Here is a 22,619-nt window from a genome sequence, read left to right as displayed (position 1 = left end):
TATTTTTGTATTTTTCTGAAGCTGGAAACGGGGAGACAGTCAGACAGTCGCCCGCATGCGCCTGACCGGGATCCACCCGGCACGCCCACCAGGGGCGACGCTCTGTCCACCACGGGGCGATGCTCTGCCCCTCCAGGGGGTCACTCTGTCGCGGCCAGAGCCACTCTAGCGCCTGGGGCAGAGGCCAAAGAGCCATCCCCAGCGCCCGGGCCATCTCTGCTCCAATGGAGCCTCGGCTACAGGAGGGGAAGAGAGAGACAGAGAGGAAGGAGAGGGGGAGGGGTAGAGAAGCAGATGGGCGCCTCTCCTGTGTGCCCTGGCTGGGAATCGAACCCGGGACCCCTGCACGCAAGGCCGACGCTCTACCACTGAGCCAATCGGCCAGGGCCCATTTTTTTTTATTTTTAAAATTAATCTTAATTTATCACAAGCAATTTGGAGGTCCTTTTTCAATATTTTTAGAATAAACAAGTGGTAGATAAAACATAATTGTAATCATTATTTTGAATAACCAAATGGCAGGGACTATATTTTAAATTAGATATAGACAGAGTTTTTTAAACATATACAAAATAATATGCATATTTTTCTTAAAACATAGTTTTACATCTTTTAGAGTTACAATGTTATTAAGGTATCTATAATCTTCAGGTGTTCATACTTTAGTGAAAGGTCCTCTTACAGAAACATATACTTCTAATGAGAAGGGACAAGTGCTCAAAGGGAGAGAGTGATTCATTCATTCTGCAAGCATCTATGGAAGGCTTACTCTTGCCAATTAGTGAGACTAGCATGGTATTAATCACAGTGCTTGCTTTAGGGATTGATAGTGCAGTTGTTATATAAAACAGTGAGTACATATACATTTATAAGCTTATGTTCAATAATTGTATACTTTGCAACTTACAAAAATGGTCTTGAGAGATGTGATTAAGGTCTCTCTTGGGGTTCAGGAAGTTTTTTTGGGGTTTTTAAACAAAGTTTATAATAGAAGTGAGAATCTAATTTTTTAAGTCAGACATGAAAATGGGGAATGTACTATAAACGTCTCTAGGTGTAGCTAAAAATTAACAGAACAAGAAAGGTAAGAGTTTGGTTGTCAGTGGGTTAAAGGTGCAAAAGTAGGCTAAGAGGAGACAATAGAAGACATTTGCAGACAAGGTTATTGCATTTTTGTTGCATTCTAAATAAAGAGTTAGTAAATGAAATAGTTTGTCAATTTTGCATAAAATAAAATTTAAGAAGAACAATTTAAGTTACTGGTCAATTATACTGTAACAGTGAGTGAAAGTCCAAACACAAATACCATAAGCCTAGAAATGGCAGAGAAATTTGAGAGTTTGTAGGATGCAATTTAACAGAATTTGAAACTTACTTTGGCATAGGGAATGAGACTGAGGCAGGGCGAAAGAGTCTAACAAGATAAGAGTGGAATAAAATGTCATTCAATAATATTGAAAATTAGGAGATAGGATTATAGTTGAGGTAGGGGGTGGATTGAAAAGTAAACTGACTCATATTGGGATAATCGAGTTTGAAATTCTTGAAAGACATCTATAACATCTATGGAAAATGTTTAACATGCTTTCAGAAATGCCAGGTTGGTTAGAACATTGTCCAGAAGTGCAGAGCTTGCCCATTCAATCCCTGGTCAGGGAACATACAGGGATAGATCGATGTTCCTGTCTCTCTTTCTCTAAAGTCAGTCATAAAAAAAATAATCTCTCTGATTATTATGGACATAGATAAAAGTGTAGTGGTTACTGGGGGAGGGGATGGGGAGAATGGTGTAAAGAGAAATACATATAAGGTGACAGAAAATGACCTGACTTTATGTGATGGGTACACAACATAATCAACAGTTCAAATTCTATAGAAACGTTTACCTGAAACCTATGTACTCTTACTGATCAACCTCACCATTAAATATCATTTTCTAACTAAAATTTAAAGAACAAAAAAATAAATAAAAGTAGAAATGCAGGTCTTAAGTTCATGAATGAGGTGACATCTAGCAGCATAGATTATGGCATTAGGTACCTAAAAGAGATATCTAAAGTATTGAAACTATACAAGCTTGCAAATGAAGGGGAGTCTACATTCAAAAGTTAGGAAGCAGAAAGCAAAACAAGAGAGAAAAGCTGAAAAGAAATATTTGACAAATCGGAAAACCAAGAGAGTCCAAAGTCCCGGAAACCAAACAAAAAGAAAACTTCAGAAAGGTTGAAGTAGCTTAGTGTTACTAAACTACTAGACTTAAAATGAAAACTTTTAAATGACCATGACATTTCAACAAATGAAATTTTAAAAAAGAAAGAATTTTAGATTGTAACAACACAAAACTTACAAAGATACTGAAAAAAAAAAAAACAACAGTAAATACATTTTAAAATGTGCAAACCAAAACTGGCAGAGGAAGAAATCACTTTTTGTGATAAAATCACAGTAAAACACACAGTTTTGGTGACATTTTATATAAACTATTGAAGGGATAAAAAAAAAAGGATCTAGAGAAGCTTGGCTAAAAAGATATTCTAAGACTAAGGAATATGGTGTGATAAGGTTTTATCCTATGTTTTCAAATCTACTGCAAATACATCTGTGAAATTGTACTCTTTCCTTAGCAAAAAAAATAGCCAATTTTCTGAAAGATGATTATTGTATTTTGTAAGCATTCAATAAATGTTAGGTGTTATTTTATTGTAAACATTTTCCTGGAAGTGTTACCTGCATTATCTTATTTAGTCATCACAAAACTCTCTGGGGGAGAGTATTAATGTCATCCTAATCTCACGGTTGAGGAAACTGAGGGCTGGAGAGTTTAGTCTGTTCCAAAAGTTAAAAATGGAAGCAAGCATTCAGGAATCAGTATTTGAACTATTAGTGACTGACTCTCTGCTGACTTCTATATCTATTCTTTGAGGAGTTTATTGAGATTTCAAAAAACATTGTATCACAAAAGTTGGAGTTAAGGAGTATTAATGTTTCTCTAGTATAATCCTTATATTATAAAAAAAAGAAATCAAAGACTGGAGTGGCTTTAACTTAGTGACACAAACACCTAGCCTGACAGTACAGGCTTACTGGTACTATTTGCTTTTCTTTCACCATTATTTAAATCTTCATAAATTTCTAAACTTTGAATCTTATTTGAGGATTTCACTCTTTAATAAGGAATGAGAATGTTTTATATGACTAGTAATGCTATAATATATATAGCTTATAATGTCTTCTAATTTTCAATATACAGTTTTTCTTCACTCATTTTACTGCTTACTGTCTGTTTCATTTATTCTAGTGTTTCTAGAGTTTGCATATATGATTTACCTATAACAACATTGCCATTGAGAGTCTTAGATTGCAAATTTCCAGAAAACAGTCACTATATAGAGTGATGAACTTTGGGACTATTATCTCACTTAGCTCCAAGTTTGAGAAAGAATACTTTGATATACTTTGAATGTTTAAAACAAATGACATGGTTCAACACTGTGTTCTGTTTTTTGCTATTACTGGGCAACTTTGGCAACTTACCTAACCTTTCAATTGCCTTATCTATAAGAAGAATGACATAATGAAAAGTTTAAAATAATATCATGATACTAATAATTATTATGTATACTTTTTAGACTTCACTGTAAGAAACTAAGAAAGTACATATAAAAAGTTTTGTGGAATGGAAAACACATTTCAATTTAAAATGTCAAAAGTGAAGGATCAAAGAAATTGTGGTGGGAAACAGAAGATGTTTACATATGGCATTTTCTGTTCAAAAGACACATGAACTCTGAGTTAACAATTGTGTCTTAATAAAAAAGGTAAAAAAAAATACCATAGACTTTTAGAAATCAAAGAATCTCAAATATTAGTATGTCATCTTCATTCTTTTCTAATTCAAGGAACTTTGAAAAATAAGGCCAGCAGCCAAGGCCTCACAAAATCACTCTAAAACACCAGTATTCTGATTACTGATATATTATTCAATGTATCTTATTGTCTCACAGAGAAAAACAAATAATATCTTTATTCCTAGTGGTAGAAGGAAAACAGATAATGGTCTATGATTGCATCACATTCAGTCATCAATTCAAATGACTGCCATATTCAAAATCTATTCCAGGCATTACACTAGCAATGTCTGATAAAAGACACATTACCTATTACTTGCTGAAAACTGCTGAGGAATGTGGACTCCCTTAAAAATGTAACAGAAAGTAAGGTGAGTGTTTAGTCAATCAAAGTTCCAATAGCCCAAAACACTGAAATTCCATTCCGTGCTGAACCACACTATCTATCTTCCCGGTGCCTTAAGCAGCTTGAAAAACTTTAGTTGGCACATTACCAGAGTTGACAGTATTTTCTCATTCTCTCATCAGATACAAACAAACAAAAATGTGTTTCCCAGATGTATTAACAGCAACATCTGGTCCTTCCCCAATGCAGGAAAAAAAATATAATCCTCTGAAAATCAAATGCATAATATATATGCTAAGACTGGTGCATATCTTGCATTTTCAGTACAACACAAGCCTCAGCTCTCTTAGGATTTGGCTTTACTCTGGTGTAAAGGTTGCCAGCTGCAACAAGAGTATTTGGAAGAGCCAACCTGGGACCACAGTTAAGCCATCCTAGTAGGAATGTTTGCTTTTTCTATCAGTATTCTACAAGCCAAATGAGAGAAATGTCATTATGCTTAAAAGAAGTTGATTATAGATTCAAAGGCATCTGCTATTCATCACTTTTAATCACTGTTATTGTCTGATAAGAGAACCAAAGAAGGAAAGCTCAGTGTGGTGTTGACGGATCACAGTCTCCAAAAACATTCAATTTTTCAACTCGTTTCAGAGAGAAAATATAGATCAAGTGGATCCTGTATGTCTTTTAATGACTTGGACTTGCTGAGAAATACATGTTATATAATGTTAAAAAGAAAAGGCATTCTACTCTTTTAATTTATTTAAGTAACTTATTTATTTATTTACCTGTTTGTTTTTGTTTTGCTGAAGAAATTCCAAATTCATAAAGCAAAAGTCTATGAATTTTAGGTTAAGTTCAACAAAGTGATAATGTAAACTTTATATACAAAATGAAGTAGTGATACAAGAAATCACTCAAAAGTTCAATACAACAACAACAGTGACACATTTTTATTTTTTATTTATTTATTTTTTTCCAGAGACAGAGAGAGAGTCAGAGAGAGGGATAGATAGAGACAGACAGACAGGAACGGAGAGAGATGAGAAGCATCAATCATCAGTTTTTCATTGTGATACCTTAGTTGTTCATTGATTGTTTTCTCATATGTGCCTTGACTGTGGGCCTTCAGCAGACCGAGTAACCTCTTGCTCAAGCCAGCAGCCTTGGGTTCAAGCTGGTGAGCTTTGCGCAAACCAGATGAGCCCGCACTCAAGCTGGCGTCCTCGGAGTCTCGAACCTGGATCCTCCACATCCCAGTCCGACACTCTATCCACTGCACCACTGCATGGTCAGGCAACAGTGACTCATTTTTATTTTGAAGAGCTGGTGAAGGCAGCTATAATAATAAGGTTCTAAACCAGATAGTTTTTATAAAGCAATTTCATCCAAATATTTTTCATCAGCTTTATTAGGTTTTAATTATTTCCTCTTTTAAAATGGATTGTCCTAAATAGGTGTGGAATTAATATCTTAATATATATATATTATATTATATATATATATTTAAATATATATATATTTTTTAATTATTTGTACAAATTGCTATCTCCTTTGTATTTACCTGGGATTATTCTTATAACAGAAATAAGACTTTAACTGAGGAAGGGAAGAAAGAAAAGTTAGTATGTGTCTGATATGAAATATCTGAAACTATAGAAGATTCATCAAACAACCATAGAGGCATATGTTAAAACAAAAATCACCAAGCCAAAACTTTGTTAAATCATTTTACTTTTCTTTCTATTTAAACAAATGGACATTAAGCCTATGAAGTCTGCCAATATTCATTGTTAAATCATGCTTAACTTAGCTTGAATTTTTAAGCTAAATCACAAAAACAACAACAAAAATGAAAGTCCCAGAACAATATTTGCCACCATTATAAATAAAACACTTGTTTCATGCCTATCATTTAAGGAGAGTAAAGAGAATTCTAATTTAAATATACTGTGTTTGTCATCACATTCAGTTTTTTAATAAATATTAATTAGTGTGAATATAGAAGTCTTTCAATAAAGTAATAGTAAGTATTCTATTTCCTCATTTTACTTCTGTTGACACAGGGTGAAGAATTGTATTTTTTCCTTCAACAGAATCTGGAAATCTTCATCAATGACCAAATGTTAAAAAAGGCATAACTTGAAGAAAAATATATCTGATTTCTATGGAACTATATTTATGTTTTTATAACATATATACCAGGCCATTCATACATACACACTAGAAGTTCACACCATAATAACAGATGATGAATTTTTCCAATAGCTTTTGCAGATTCTGCAAAACCTGATCTATAAACCATTTTGTAAAATAGAATTCTGCCTGATACCAACAAAACATTGAATTATAGTTAAGATCATCATTCTGGAATAGAAATTATAAGTAAGATAAAAATCACTAAATAACTTTGCTTGAAGCAGTAGTGACCAGCAAAAGAATTATGAACAGTTTGAATCTACTTCACTTATTATTGTGAAATCTAGGAAAAGAGGAAGATCTAGTAGTATAGTTCAACTGTAATACATTTCTACAATATTAATAGCTGCTGATTATTGATTACATATTACATTTCAGGCATTGTGGTAGATCTTTCCTATTTTATAGAGGAGGGAACTATAAAAGAATATATACAATAACTTGATTATTTTTATATAGCTAATAAGTACCATAAGTAGAATTCAAATAACTGTCTAAAAGCTAAATCTCAAAAAAATAAATAAATAAAAATAAAAGCTAAATCTCTCTTTCTTCATATATATATATATGTATATATATATATTAAAATAAAAGATAAATTTCTACCAAAACTCAATCTCAATAGAAATTGTTTGAATATAATTCATATAAAAACTTTAATATAAATATGTATATTTTTTAAGTGAGAGGAAGGGAGATAGATTCTTGCATGCACCCCAACCAGGATTCACCTGTGAAGCCCCATCTGGGGCTGATGCTTAAATCAACCAAGCTATTTTCAGCAACCGGGAGCAAGCACTTGAACCAATGAAGCCACTGGCTATGAGAAATGAATAGAGAGAGAAGGGGGAGAGAGAGGAGTACAGAAGCAAATGGTCACTTCTTGTGTGTACCCTGACTGGGGATCGAACCCTGGGCATCTGCAGGCCAGGCCAATGCTCTATCCACTGAGCCAAATGGCCAGAGCTTAAAAATAGTTTGCACAGCATTGTTCTGCCCATCATATTAAGGTTCCAAGCAACGATTATTCTATTTTAAATATTGTTTCTGGGTTAAGTATTCAAAACTATGGTAAAGTAAAAAAACATGATACTGTCCATATGAACTTTTTGTTTGTTTCTTTGTTTTTGTAAAAGGAACAGAGTCTGATCAAACAGTTAAATAAATATATATTTATTTTGATGATATAAAGAAAAAGAGTAGTTTCATTTTAGAAGAAAGCACATAGCAAGCCTAATTCAGTTTGAGAACAAAGGGAAAGTCAATCTGTGGAAGTGACATTTACCAAATACCCACTGGAGGAGCAGAGAGCCAAGAGAAGAGCGGATAAGAGGAATCCAGACAATAAAACAGTAGTTGTTAAATCCCTGGGTCTGAAAGAAATAGACTATGAAACCAATTAAAATAAAACAAAAAGAAACAAAAAGTGCCATTAGATAATCTTGATGGAGGAGAATTTTGGGGGGTGATGAGATTGAAAGGGTTAGAGTAGGGGACAGGGCCATTATAATTATAAAGTGAGAGATTTAAATATAGCAACCATCCATAAATAAGGTGTTAGAAGAGAGGGCAGGAAGTACAAAGAAAATAACTATGCATGTGATTTTTTTATATTTTTTCAAAAAACAAGACTGTCAGGCTTTTTTAAAATTTATTTAAATATTTTTTTCAATTATCATTGACATACAATATTATATTAGTTTCAGGTGTACACTCCAGTGATTAGACATTATATAACTTACTAAGTGATCATTCTGGTAAAACTTGTACCCATCTGACACCACACATAGTTACTAGAATATATTGATTATATCCCCTATGCTGTACTTTACATCCCCATGATTAATCTGTAATAATTAATTTGTATTTCTTAATTCCTTAACCATTTTTTCCATCTCTTAACCACCCCCTCATCTGTCAACCATCAAAATGTTCACTGTATCTATGATTTTGTTTCTTTTCTGCTTGTTTATTTATTTCATTTTGTTTTTTATCTCAAAAGTAGCAAGAAAAAATCCATTAGTTACCTACAAGGGAGCTCCCATATGGCTGTCAGTTGATTTCGGAACAGAAACTTTGCAGGCCAGAAGAGAGGGTAAAGAAATATTCAAAGTGATGAAAATCAAGAACCTAAAACCAAGAGTCCTCTACCCAGCTAATCTATTATTTAGAATTGAAGGGCAGAAAAAGAGCTTTCCAGACAAGAAAATCTAAGAGTTCATCACCACCAAAACAGTATTACATTAAGTGTTAAAGGGTCTTCTTTAAGAATAAGAAAAAAGATTTTAAAAAATGAACAGTAAAATGGCAATAAATACCTATTTATCAACCATTAAACCATCAGATTATTTTTACTTACCAGTCACACTGTTTCAAAATGGGCAGTTAACATCTCCAAGGCTATTATTAAACTAAGTACATGTGCCACCAATAAGTGGGGTTTTTTGTGAAAATTGATTTTAAATATGTCAAAGTACATTGCTTTCAAATATTTTAATGGAAAATGTAATTACAATGTTTTACTTATATAAGTTGAGTTACTTTTTTTAAAGCACATGCCTCATGTGGTCATATATATATATATAGAATATATATATATAGAATATATATATATAATTGATCAAATGTAACTTAAAATATCAAAGATTCTATTTAAGACCAATCCCAACAAAAACATGTATTATGTTAGTAGTAATTATTATTATGTCACTGACTAATTATGTATAGATTTAGACATATAAAGGCTAATAGTGATATAAAATATATAGTATTTAAAGTTACTACAATATTTCAAAATATACTAGCCAAAGGAAAAGGTACTCTATTATTTTGTGTATCTAAAACAAAAAACTCCACTCAGTAACTAAGATATTCTATTTAGTAGTAATGTCACAAGAAGCTATTCAGATGATACCATATGATTTTGTCAGAGAAAATAAGGTAAATGTAAACATTTAATAAAATCAAAGAATATTTTAATCACTGGAAGAGGATTTAAGGACTGAGACCTTTATTTTGTGTCTGTATAAATTTAGAAAGCTATATCTTGAGGGAATGACCATCTATTGGAAAAAGTTCTATTTCAGTATGGATAGATTACATTAAAATTTCACATAAAGCCCATGCAAGTTTTATTGTTAAGACCAAATATATCTCACCTATATATCACCCCATGCATTCTGATATATGGTAATTGTTTCTGGAGGAAGTTTTGAAATAACGTTTTTCTTTTAATGCTAGGGAAATATAATTAAATGAGTATAAATTTTTACATTTATTATAATCTCATAACATAAGCGTATATTTTTTCATATTTATATTTGTAATGAGAATCACAATTTGTCATAGCATGACTTCCTTAGTTTTACGGCCTTTATAATACGTTCGTAGCTTGCGTTTTCTTGAGCCCTCATGAATCTTGATTTTATAGCATAAGCACAAATGCAATAGAACATGGTTCTCATTTAAATTATATGAAATTGATATTGTGCTTCATTCAGATGTTGTAGGAAAGGTCATATCTGGTGCTGGCTGGGTGTCAGAGGCACTGTAGGCTGAAAACCCTTAGGAGAGAATGTTCTATACTTCACTTTCTCATGAACTTCAGAATCCTTTCCAAAGAGAATTCTGATACTGTCAGGGTACTTCTAACACTGGATTTTATTACTATCCATAATGCAGCCTTCCTAATGTAAGTTCACATAACCCATTAAAAGTACAGATGTTTTTAGATAATCTATTCTTGCTAGAGATCAAGAGTTTATTTTACATGAGAATGTCATTAAACTACCTTCTTCTGTGTTTCAGAAAAGCCCATTTGCTTCCAACTTATTCCCCAATTAAATTAACATATCTATCATTTCACAAAATAGGGAATCAAATTGTGTAAATGTGAACATTTTTCCAGAGATTAACAATGTGTATAGTTAATTCAGGGGGGGAAATTGCCTGTCAAGATTGTCTTTTGAAGTTGTTCGAAATGCTGCAAAAGAGCTGGTTCTATATTGTTGCTCTTCTCTACTGGAAAGTGATAATTAGTTAGACATATTGTTCATTTGAAGGACAAGCACTGGTATTTCTATGATTAAGGCCAAAAATGTGTTCTGAAGTATGATTTCTTCTTCAAGATCATTACCAATTCTATTACGTCTAGTAGCTAATATAGTACCATAGCATTTTACTGCTCTCTAATTTTGGTTGGGTTTGTTTTCAGTTCTGCTTAGAGGCAGACTTGACCATCAATACTGGTTTTAGTGTGATAGAAACTTAGCAAACATTGGAATCCAAATAATGTTTATTATCAGAATCAAAACCTGACCAAAATGTCAATTATATTGATATATAAAAAAATAGAAATTTAAAAATTTTAATTAAAATAAGGAAGAAAAACAGTATGTGATTATATATATATAATATAAATTATAAATGTGGTTATATATTATATATACACATGCTATTCTTTCATATATAATATGCAATCACATACTGTTATATATATATATATAATCACATACTATTTTTCATATAACAATATAATATATTTTTATATATAAAGGGAGGGAGAGTATTTATCTGTCATGTACAAAATGGTGCTCTGTGAAACACCAGACAACTTATCTTGTCAATATTATCCCTAGTGAGGGCAAGTCAGTTGTAGGAACTTAAAGGACTTTAAATTTTAAGTAGACAAGTGTCTCAATTCTAGTTATGGTACTTTTTATTTATGTGACTGGGTCCAAGTTATTAAACATATTTCATTCCAAATTTCTCATTATTAAAAAGAAGATTGGTGATAATCAATAAAGAAGTACTTACACAGTGACTAGATAAATAAAATAGGCTTATCAGGTATACTAATGCAGCCCAGTTAAAGTTGTACTTGTCTACCTGGTGGATTGAGTATTACTGTACTAGAATAGAATATTGTTGAGCATCGTATAGTTAGGCTTCCTCATGGCTTAGAAGAAATATCCCTCAAACTGTATCAGAATCACCAAAGAATTTTTTTTTCAAACTTCACATGCTGATTAGGGTATATTAATTTAAGGAAAAAAACCCTGTGTTTTATTACCTCTGGATTTCTATGAAATATTATATATAGTGAGAGAATAAGTAGATATATTATCTCCCCAGGTGAATCTAAAGCTTGACTCACCCCCAAATCAGCTCCATTGCAGACCATCTTCTCACAGCCATCTGTATGCCTTTATGTGGGTATATGAGTTGTGTTCCGTTGTAACTGACAGATTCTGATCATGAATTTATTGCTCTGTGATAACATAAATGATTATAGGTTAAAAGAACATAAATGGCCGGTTGGCTCAGTGGTAGAGCTTCGGCCTGGCATGTGGGGGACCCGGGTTCGATTCCCGGCCAGGGTACATAGGAGAAGCGCCCATTTGCTTCTCCACCCCCCTCCTTCCTCTCTGTCTCTCTCTTCCCCTCCCGCAGCCAAGGCTCCATTGGAGCAAAGATGGCCTGGGCGGTGGGGATGGCTCCTTGGCCTCTGCCCCAGGCGCTAGAGTGGCTCTGGTCACGGCAGAGCGACGCCCCCCCCCCAAGGGCAGAGCATCGCCCCTGGTGGGCGGGCCGGGTGGATCCCGGTGGGACGCATACAGGAGTCTGACTGTCTCTCCCCATTTCCAGCTTCAGAAAAATACAAAAAAAAAAAAAAAAAAAGAACATAAATATACATGTGGAAGGGAAATGATGTACCTTCCACAGTTAAGTAATGAGTTGAAATCTGTTTTTTAAATATTTACTTTATTGGTTAATTAGCATGATTTACCCTCCTAAGACCAAATCCAGTCTGGCAATATCCACAAATCAAGTTTCAAATCTGGAAACACTGAGGACCAGACCTGCCTTATGATGATTCAGTGTTATCACACATTACCTTTGCCACGTTGAACTCTCAGGCTCTCTCTCTGATCTTTCTGCTGTTTCTACATTTAATAAAATTAAGATCCAGAGTTAGAGGGAAGTCCCATATCATTTTTCACATATTTTAATTTTCCAGTAAAAACAAGAAAACTGAGCTTTATATTTTACACAAATCAGCATATAAATAACATCTTTTCTGAGGAGTATCTATCTCTGCTTGGATATAAGCAATTGTATTAGATAGAGTTTTAGATTTCAGATATACTGGTCAACATCTTTAGAAGATTTTAAATATTTATTTAAAGTTTATTCTAGTTTTAATTTCAGTATTGACAAATAGTTTTAGCCCAAATATGAGTCACTTTGGGTTTATATTTTTAATCTAATATTCAACATAATATCTGCTTTTAAAGTGGTAAAGCCAGTTAACGGTTGTTAAAAGAAATGTTCAAATTTAATCAACTCCACTAATGCTTTTAACCAAAGCATCAGAATTGTTTCTCTTCATTTTACATATAATTGGTCTTCATTTATTTTTAATGTTCAATACTTATACCAATTTAGTCATAGCAATATACAAAAAAAACATATATAGCCATAATATTGAACACCAAACTACTCCAAATCTAAAATTTGAGCTAAACATATGTTTCTGTTAATTGATTGGGAAAGTGTAGAGTGACAGATATAAAAGCCCTTCTACCCTTGTTAATTTTTTTAGGACAATATGTTTAGAAAAAGCAAGCATTAAGGCAGAATAATTTCATCTTTTGTTTTTAATTTCATTTCTGTTTATTCTTTTTTATATTTTATAAGCCATTTAAACACTAAAGATTGTAGTCACCTTCTTTATGTTGGACTTAGTATAAGGCATGGGAAAAATATTCCACTCTTCTATCATTCTTCAAATCTGAGCTTAAAGCCACAATTAGATGGCATTACTCTTTCATACTTCTTGTCAATAGAGTACTCAACATTAGAACTGCAATATTTAAAAATGGTACTGAATGTGAAAAACTAAGATTCAAGGTCCAAATCTCTTCTCTTAACACTATTATCTTTGGATATAAAATTTTATTTTTCTGTGCTTCCATTTCCTTATCTGAAAAAAAAGAAGATCATAACAAGGGACATTTACTGAGTACTTACCACATGCTAGGATAATGCTAAGCAATTCACATATGCATTTTAAATTTAATTCTCCCCAGTGAATACAGGGGATCACTAATACATTTTTAAAGAAAAGAAAACTACCAATCTAGGATACTAGTAAATGAATCAGAGATTGTGCTAGAAAATTTCAGTGTTGATTTCAAACAGGTGTGCTTCTATCTTAATTCATACAGCTCTGTTACTAATAATGTCTACTTCAGAGATATTATTAAAAAGTGATTATAAAATTTTTCTATAACATATAGAAGTCACTGAGACTAGGTAGGAAAACATTGTGATCAGTTAAAAATAGTTTAAAATATAATAAATAAAAAATGATACATATATATTTAATATTGTTTATGAAAACATTAAGAGAAGAGCTGTATAGACAGTTTCAAATAAGCCCCCTGCTGAGATCAGTAAACAAAATTACCACCAAGTTAAGGAAACTGAGGAAATAGAAAACAAGTCAAGACTTCCAAAAGGCTCTACTAGAAAAGTCAAATCTGACAGTGGATTACAAAGAACAGCTGATGCCAACCCAAGATGACCTAGAAATAACACAACTGAAAATTGAAGGCAGACAACACCAATCCTCAACTTAGCCAGCTCTACATAAAACATACCCAAATGAGGAAGGTAAAATGGGAACACAGACAAAATGGGAAGACAGAAAAGTGCAATATAAATGTACCAACAAGAGAAACTTCCAGAAAATGAACTGAGTGAAATGGAAATAAGCAAACTACTGGATATAGAGATTAAAATAATGATTATCAGAATGCTGAAAGATCTTAAAACAACAATGGATGGATACAATGAACACATAAATAAAGAGATAACAAGCATCAAAAAGGACATTGAAATAATGAAAAAGAACAAGTCAGAAATGATAAATACAATATCAAAAATGAAAACTACACTAGAAGCAATTAAAAGCAGGCTGAATGAAGCAGAGGATTGAATTAGCGATTTAGAAGACAAGATAAACAAAAGCACAAAAGCAGAGCAGCAAAAAGAAAAGAGGCTAAAAAAATCTGAGGAAACTCTAAAAGAGCTCTGTGACAACCTAAAGAAAAACAACATCCACATCATAGGGGTTCCTGAAGAAGAAGAGAAAGAACAAAGGATAGATACCTTGTTCGATAAAATTATGGCTGAAATCTTTCCTAAATTGATACAGGAAAAAGTCACACAAGTTCAAGAAGCACAGAGAATTCCATTAAAGAAAACCCAAAGAAATCTACACCAAGACACATCATAATTAGAATACCAAAGCATGTTCAAAACCCTGGGCTTGCCTGGTCAAGGCACATATGGGAGTTGATGCTTCCTGCTCCTCCCCCTTCTCTCTAACCCTGTCTCTCTCTCTCTCTCTTCTCTCTGAAGATTGAATAGTCTTAAAAAAAAGTACCTTAAAATACCAAAACTAAGAGATAAAGAGAAAATATTAAAAGCTGCTAGAGAAAAAATGGCTATCACCTACAAAGGAGCCCCCATAAGGATAACATCTGACTTCTCAACAGAAACACTTGAGGTCAGAAGGAGATGGCAAGAAATATTCAAAGTAATGCAGACCAAGAGCCTACAACCAAGACTACTTTATCCAGCAAGGTTATCATTTAAAATTGAAGGAGAAATAAAAAGCTTCTCAGACAAAAAAACAACAACAAACAAACAAACAAACAAAAAAAAACTCCAGGAATTCATTACAACCAAACCAATGCTGCAAGAAATGTTAAGGGGCCTGTTGTAAACAGAATAAAAAGGGAAAATAATATAGTAAAAGAGGAATATAACTTTAAAGAATAAAATGGATATAAAAACAACATATCAATAATAACCTTAAATGTAAATGAATTAAATGATTCAATCAACAGACATAGGGTAGCTGCATAGATAAGAAAACAGGACCCATACATATACTGTCTACAAGAGACACACCTCAAAACAAAAGATACACATATTTGAAGTTAAAATGATAGAAAAAATATTTTATGCAAATAGAAATGAAAAAAAAACTGAGGTAGCAATACTTATATCAGACAAAATGAACTTTAAAACAAAGGCTATAGTAAGGGATAAAGAAGGTCACTACATAATAAAAAAGGGAGCAATCCAACAGGAAGATATAACCATTATAAATATCTACACACCTAATATAGGAGCAGAGAAATATATAAAGCAGACTTTGTTGGATATAAAGGGTGAGATCAACAGCAATACTATAATAGTAGGAAATTTCAATACCCCACTAACATCACTAGATAGATCCTCAAGAAAGAAAATTAACAAAGAAACAGAAGACTTAAAGGACACACTAGATCAACTAGATTTAATAGATATCTTCAGAATCTTTCACCCTAAAACAGCAGTATATATATTCTTTTCAAGTGCTCATGGTACATTCTCTATGATAGACCACATGTTAGGGCACAAAAGCAATCTTAACAAATTTAAGAAGATTGAAATCATATCAAGCACTTTCTCTGATCACAATGGCTTGAAACTAGAAATCAACCACAACAGAAAAACTGAAAAATTCTCAAACACATGGAAACTAAATAGCATGTTATTAAATAACTAAAAGGTTAACAATGAGATCAAAGAAGAAATAAAAAATACCTAGAAAGAAATAATAATGAGCATAAAACAACTCAAAATTTATGGGACACAGCAAAAGCAATAATGAGATGAAAGTTCATAGCACTACAGGCATACTTTAAAAAGCTAGAAAAAGCACAAATAAAAAACTTAACCCTGCATCTAAAAGAACTAGGAAAAGAACAGGAAGTAATGTCCAGAGGTAGCAGATGGAAAGAAGTAATAAAAATCAGAGCAGAAATATGACATAGAGGCTAAAGAAACAATACAAAAAATCATTAATTCCAAGAGGTGGTTCTTTGAAAGGGTAAACGAGATCGATGAACCTTTAACCAGACTCATCAAGAAAAAAGGAGAAAGGACTCAAATAAATAAAATTAGAAATGAGAGTGGAGAAATAACTGACACAACAGAAATACAAAATATTGTAAGAAAATACTATGAAGAACTGTATGCCAAAAAATTAGACAACCTAGTTGAAATGGACAAATTTCTTGAAACATATAATCTTTCAAAAATCAATCTGGAAGAATCAGAAACCTAAACAGACCAATTACAACAAATGAGATTGAAACAGTTATCAAAAAACTCCCTACAAACAAAACACTGGGACAGGTGGCCTCACAGGTGAATTCACCAAATGTTCAAAGAAGAACTAACTCCTATCCTCCTCAAGCTATTTCAAAAAATTCAAGAGGAAGGAAGACTTCCAAGCTCCTTTTATGAGGCAAGCATAATTCTGATTCCAAAACCAGGCAAAGACAACACAAAGAAAGAAAATTATAGACCAATTTTCCTGATGAATTTAGATGCTGAAATCCTCAACAAAATATTAGCACACTGAATCCAGCAATACATGAAGAAATCATATATCATGATTAGTGGGATTTATTCTGGAGGGACAAGCATGGTATAGTATTTATAAATTAATCAATGTGATTCATCACATAAACAAAATAATGGATAAAAATCACATGATAATATCAATAGATGCAGGAAAAGTATTTGATAAAATCCAGCACCCATTTATGATCGAAACCCTCAGCATAGCGGGAATACAGGAAACATACCTAAACATGATAAAGGCCATCTATGACAAACCCACAGCCAACATCATATTCAATGGGCAAAAATTAAAAGCAATCCCCTTAAGATCAGGAGCAAGGCAGGGGTGCCCCCTTTCACCACTCTTATTCAACATAGTACTGGAAGTTCTAGCCACAGCAATCAGACAACAAAAAGAAATAAAAGGCACCCAAATTGGAAAAGAAGTAAAACTATCATTATTTGCAGATGATATGATACTGTATATAGAAAACCCTAAAGTCTCAGTCAAAAAACTATTGGACCTGATAAATGAATTCAGCAACGTGTCAGGATATAAAATTAATACACATAAATCAGAGGCATTTTTATACACCTACAATGAACTATCAGAAAGAGAAATTAAAGAAACAATCACCTTCACTATTGCAGTAAAAAAAAAAAAAAAAGTCCTAGGAGTAAATTTAACCAAGTAGATTAAAGATTTGTACCCGGAAGATTATAAAACATTAACAAAAGAAATCAAGGAAGATACAAAGAAGTGAAAGCATATACCGAGTTCATGGATAGAAAGAATAAACATCATTAAAATGTCTATATTACCCAAAGCAATTTATATAGATAAATTCAATGTAATATGAATTAAAATACCAATGACATACTTCAAAGATATAGAATGCAGCCTGACCAGGCGGTGCCGCAGTGGATAGAGCATCAGACTGGGATGTGGAGAACCCAGGTTTGAGACCCCAAGGTCACCAGCTTGAGCACGGGCTCTTTTGGTTATAACAAGGCTCACCAGCTTCAGCCCAAGGTCTCTGGCTCCAGCAAGGAGTACTCAGTCTGCTGAAGGCCCATGGTCAAGGCACATATGAGAAAGCAATCAATGAACAACTAAGGTGTTTCATAGAAAAACTGAAGATTGATGCTTCTCATCTCTCTCCATTCTTGTCTGTCTGTCCCTATCTATCCCTCTCTCTGACTCTCACTCTGTCTCTGTAAAAAATAAGAATAAATAATAAATTTAAAAAAATACATAGAACACATATTCCAAAAATTTTTATGGAACCAAGAGAACTCAAATAGCCTCAGCAATCTTGAAAAAGAAGACAAAGCAGGAGGTATCACACTTCCTGATATTGTTATACTACAAGGCCATTGTACGCAAAACAGCTTAGTACTGGCATTAAGAACAGGCAATAGATCAATGGAACAAAACAGAGAACCCAGAAATAAACCCACACCTTTTTGGACAATTGATATTTTACAAAGGAGGCAAGAGCATACGGTGGAGTAAAGACAGTCTCTTTAACAAATGATGTTGGGAAAATTGAACAGCTACCTGCAAAAAAATAAAACTAGATTATCAGCTTATAACATTCACAAAAATAAACTCAAAATAGGTAAAAGACTTAAATGTAAGTCGGAAACCGTAAGCATCTTAGAAGAAAACATAGGAGGTAAGATCTCCAACATCTCTCACAGCGATATAGTTGAAGATTTTTCTCCATGGGCAAGTGAAATAAAAGACAAGATAAACAAATGGGACTATATCAAACTAAAAAGCTTTTGTACAGCTAAAGACAATATGAACAGAATAAAAAGACAAACCACACAATGGGAGAACATATTTGACAATACATCTGATAAGGGGTTAATAACCAAAATTTATAAAGAACTTGTAAAACTCAATACCAGGAAGACAAACAATCCAATAAAAAAATGGGCACAAGAAATGAATAAACACTTCTCCAAAGAGGACATACAGATGGCCAATAGACAAATGAAAAAATGTTCAACATCACTAATCATTAGAGAAATGCAAATTAAAACCACAATGAGATACCACCTCACACCAGTCAGAATGGTGCTCATTGACAAAACAACACACGATAGGTGCTGGTGAGGATGTGAAGAAAAGGGAACCCTCCTACCCTGCTGGTGGGAATGCAGACTTGTGCATCCACTGTGGAAAACAGTATGGAGATTCCTCAAAAAATTAAAAATGGAATTGCCTTTGACCCAGCCATCCCACTTTTAGGAATATATTCCAATCACACCATATCACTGATTCAAAAGGAAAAATGCACCCCCATGTTTATGGCAGCATTGTTCACTATAGCAAAGATCTGGAAACAGCCCAAGTGTCCAACAGTGGACGAGTGTATTAAAAAGCAGTGGTACATATATACAATGGAATACTATGAAGCCATGAAAAAGAAGAAAATATTACTGTTTGCAACAGCATGGATGGACCTGGAAACTATTATGTTAAGTGAAATAAGCCAGGCAGAGAAAGAAAAATATGATATAATTCACTCGTTTGAGGAATCCAAGAAACAATGTGAACTGAGGAACAAAATTAAGACAAAAGAGGAATCAAAGGGACCAGAAGAAAAGAGGACAGAAGGAAAAGAGAAGATAAGATGGGATAAACCTGAAAGGAAGAGGGGAGGGAGATGTTGGGAAGGGGGCAAGCGATATGTTGAGGGTAATACCGGGGAGGGGGATGCATAAAAAAAGAAATAAAAAAGAGAAGAGCCATATAAACTGTACATGCAGTATATAATATGTATGTGCATATTTCTATTTAAAAATAACCTAAAATTATCTATAGTCTGACCAGTTGGTGTTGTGAGATATGTTTTTGTACAATACATCTGTTATATATGTATATGTATTACATAATTTACATTATCTATTCATTTATATATAAATGAATATATATAATAATCAATAAATATATATATAATCACAGACACAAGCAAGGTTCAGAAAATCTACTCCAAAGATATAATTCTCCTTGTATATTGTTGGTATTTTAGGTCACTTTTGTTTTCTTTTGAGCATTTTTATGTTGCATTTGCATATTAATAAAGTACAATTATTTCACTAAATAGAAAAATATTGTATATATTATTAATAAAAGTTCTATTAGCCAATTATGCAGAATGTCTCTTTCACTTAACATAAACAGGGAAACAGCTTCAATCAATTTACGAAGACTTTTCAATCTAAACAAAGCAATATGAAGCATCATAAATGACAAGAATTTACATTTTAGTTTTATCTGCTATTTTTTTTTTAATTTAGTGAAAGAAAGAGAGGCAGAGACAGACTCCTACGTGCACCTTGACTGGGATCCACCCTGCAAACCCACTAGGAGGTGATTATCTGCCCATCTGGAGCATTGCTCCATTGTAACTGTAGCCATTTTTTAGCACCTGAGGCAGAGACCATGGAGGCAGAGACCATGGAGTAATTAATGCACAGCGCACAAGGCTAACTCTCTCAAGCCAATTAAGCCATGGCTACGGGAGAGGCAGCGAGAGAGAGAGAGAGAGTGAGAGAGAGAGAGAGAGAGAGGAAGAAAAAAAAACAGAGAGAGAGAGAGAGAGAGAGAGAGAGAGAGAAGGGGGAGTAAAATGGGTGGAGAAGCAAATGGTCACCTATCCTGTGTGCCCTGACCAGGAATCAAAACCTGGATGTCCACATGTTAGTCCAAGACTCTACCACTGAGCCAACAGGTCAAGGCCTGATATATTGTTTTTATACTGGTTCTATATTGAATGTTTTAAAATAGATTTTTTTTTTACTTGGGAGAGTTAAAGAGATTTTTTAGTTAATCACAGCATTAGTTTGGTCAAATATCAATACAAGATGATCTTTGGAATACATTTTCTAAAATGATGCATTTTGATAGCACTTGGATATCAGGCTATTGAGATCACACTTAGAGTAAAGTGAAATAACTGCTTTGTCTATATACAGTAAACATTCTTAAATATGATACTGTGTGTGTACTAGATGAGCAGACCCAGAAAACACTTCAAAGTGTTTTTCATACTGTACACTGAAATAGAAGTTTGAACACTATTGGAAATTTCTCTAATGACTACAACAGAACTTTGCTAAGCAATATTTTTGAGCCAAATTAATTTCATGCCAATGTTAAATAACAGCTTTCTGTAAATTGTTTGAAATAGAATTTGCCTATCATCTATTTGTGCCTTTAACTTTTATTGTATTTATGCTTTTGTTTGCAAATGGTGAGATTATTACTCTCATACAAAATTATTTAACTGAAATTAACTATAAATATTAGAAGGTAGGGCACTGGCATTATATTTCTTTCAATTAGATAGGGGTAAGAATGTTGTTTACATTCTCTTAGTCAACCAGTGAATGCAATTAGTCATTGCAGTTATACCACTTGGAGCCTGGCTAAATTTCATGATTTTCACAGTTTGAAATAAATGCATTTAATAAAATGCACATCATCCAAGATATATGTTAATTATTATGTTTAATATTTAGGTATTAGATATATGTTTAATATTTAGGTAAGGGGAGATAAATAAGATACCTGAGATTAATTTACTGAAAGGAGAGGAAATTTCCCTTAAGGAATACTAAATACGATATTATGCTACCTCAGGATGAGGTAGCATTTAGTTTAAAATGATTAAATGGTGCTCCCATATGCATTTTCGAACAAAGCAAATACAATTTTTAAGGCTTTCCCTTCAATGGGTGCTTCCAGGAATTCCTAGTAATAAACCATAAAGGATAATAAAATCACAGTGGCAAAAACAAAGAAACAAAACAAAACAAATAAAACAGGATATCAGGAGTGACAGATGAAGAAAGACAAGATTGAGATGCACAATGATTTCAAATATTGAAATTACCAAACATAATGGTAAAAATACATTTAAAATTAGAAGAAATTGAAATTATGAGTAAAGAACAAGTGATTAAAATTGTCAGGCTTATATAAGTAGAATATAATTCCATTAAAAATCTTAGAAATTAATAATATATTTATATTAGAAATTTAATGTTTTTAACACTGGACAAGAGAATGTAAAGAGAATTTTTTTTACCTTAAAAATTGAGTGTAAAGAAATTATTAAAAATGTAACAGAGAAAGAAAGAGGAGAGATTAAAATATAAAAACATTGAGTAAATACATGGGAGAGATAGAATATCTACTATGCATCCAATTAGCACTCCTAAAGAACAAAAGAAAGAAAATAAAATGTACAATACTCACAAGAAATTTTTATTTAGCAAGAAAATGGAGGAGAATTTTTATAAATGATATAATACAACATTCTATTTCTTTTATTTAGGGTTAGGTTTTATTTAGTTTCTATTTTCTTTTATTTCTTCTCTGAAGGGTTATTTCCAACCTTATACTGATTTTGAGATATATTTGTTCTTTTTCTAGTTCCTTAAGTTGCATTGTTAGATTGTTTGAGACCTTTCTTGCTTCTTGAGATAGATCTGTATTGCTATAAACTTCCCGCTTAGTACTTACTCTGCTAGCTGCATATCAAATATTTTGAGTATGTTGTATTTTTATTTTCCCTTTTCACTATGTATCTTTTGATTCTCTTTTTTTTTTTTTACTTTTTTTACAGAGACAGAGAGAGTCAGAGAGAGGGATAGACAGGGACAGACAGACAGGAATGGAGAGATAAGAAGCATCAATCACTAGTTGTTTGTTGCACATTGCAACACCTTAGTTCATTGAT

The 22,619-nt window shown here is 32.9% G+C and overlaps 1 non-coding gene across 1 annotated transcript; it reads right to left on the bottom strand.

The window, feature by feature from the left end:
- Window positions 1-312: 312 nt before the first annotated feature.
- On the bottom strand, window positions 313-388 carry TRNAA-UGC (transfer RNA alanine (anticodon UGC)). Its single transcript has one exon. It is a non-coding gene; the product is annotated as a tRNA-Ala (tRNA).
- Window positions 389-22,619: the final 22,231 nt, after the last annotated feature.

Source organism: Saccopteryx bilineata, chromosome 5 (assembly GCF_036850765.1).
Source record: "Saccopteryx bilineata isolate mSacBil1 chromosome 5, mSacBil1_pri_phased_curated, whole genome shotgun sequence".
Classification (NCBI taxonomy): Eukaryota; Metazoa; Chordata; class Mammalia; order Chiroptera; family Emballonuridae; genus Saccopteryx; species Saccopteryx bilineata.
This window is presented reverse-complemented; position numbering and strand designations above follow the sequence as displayed.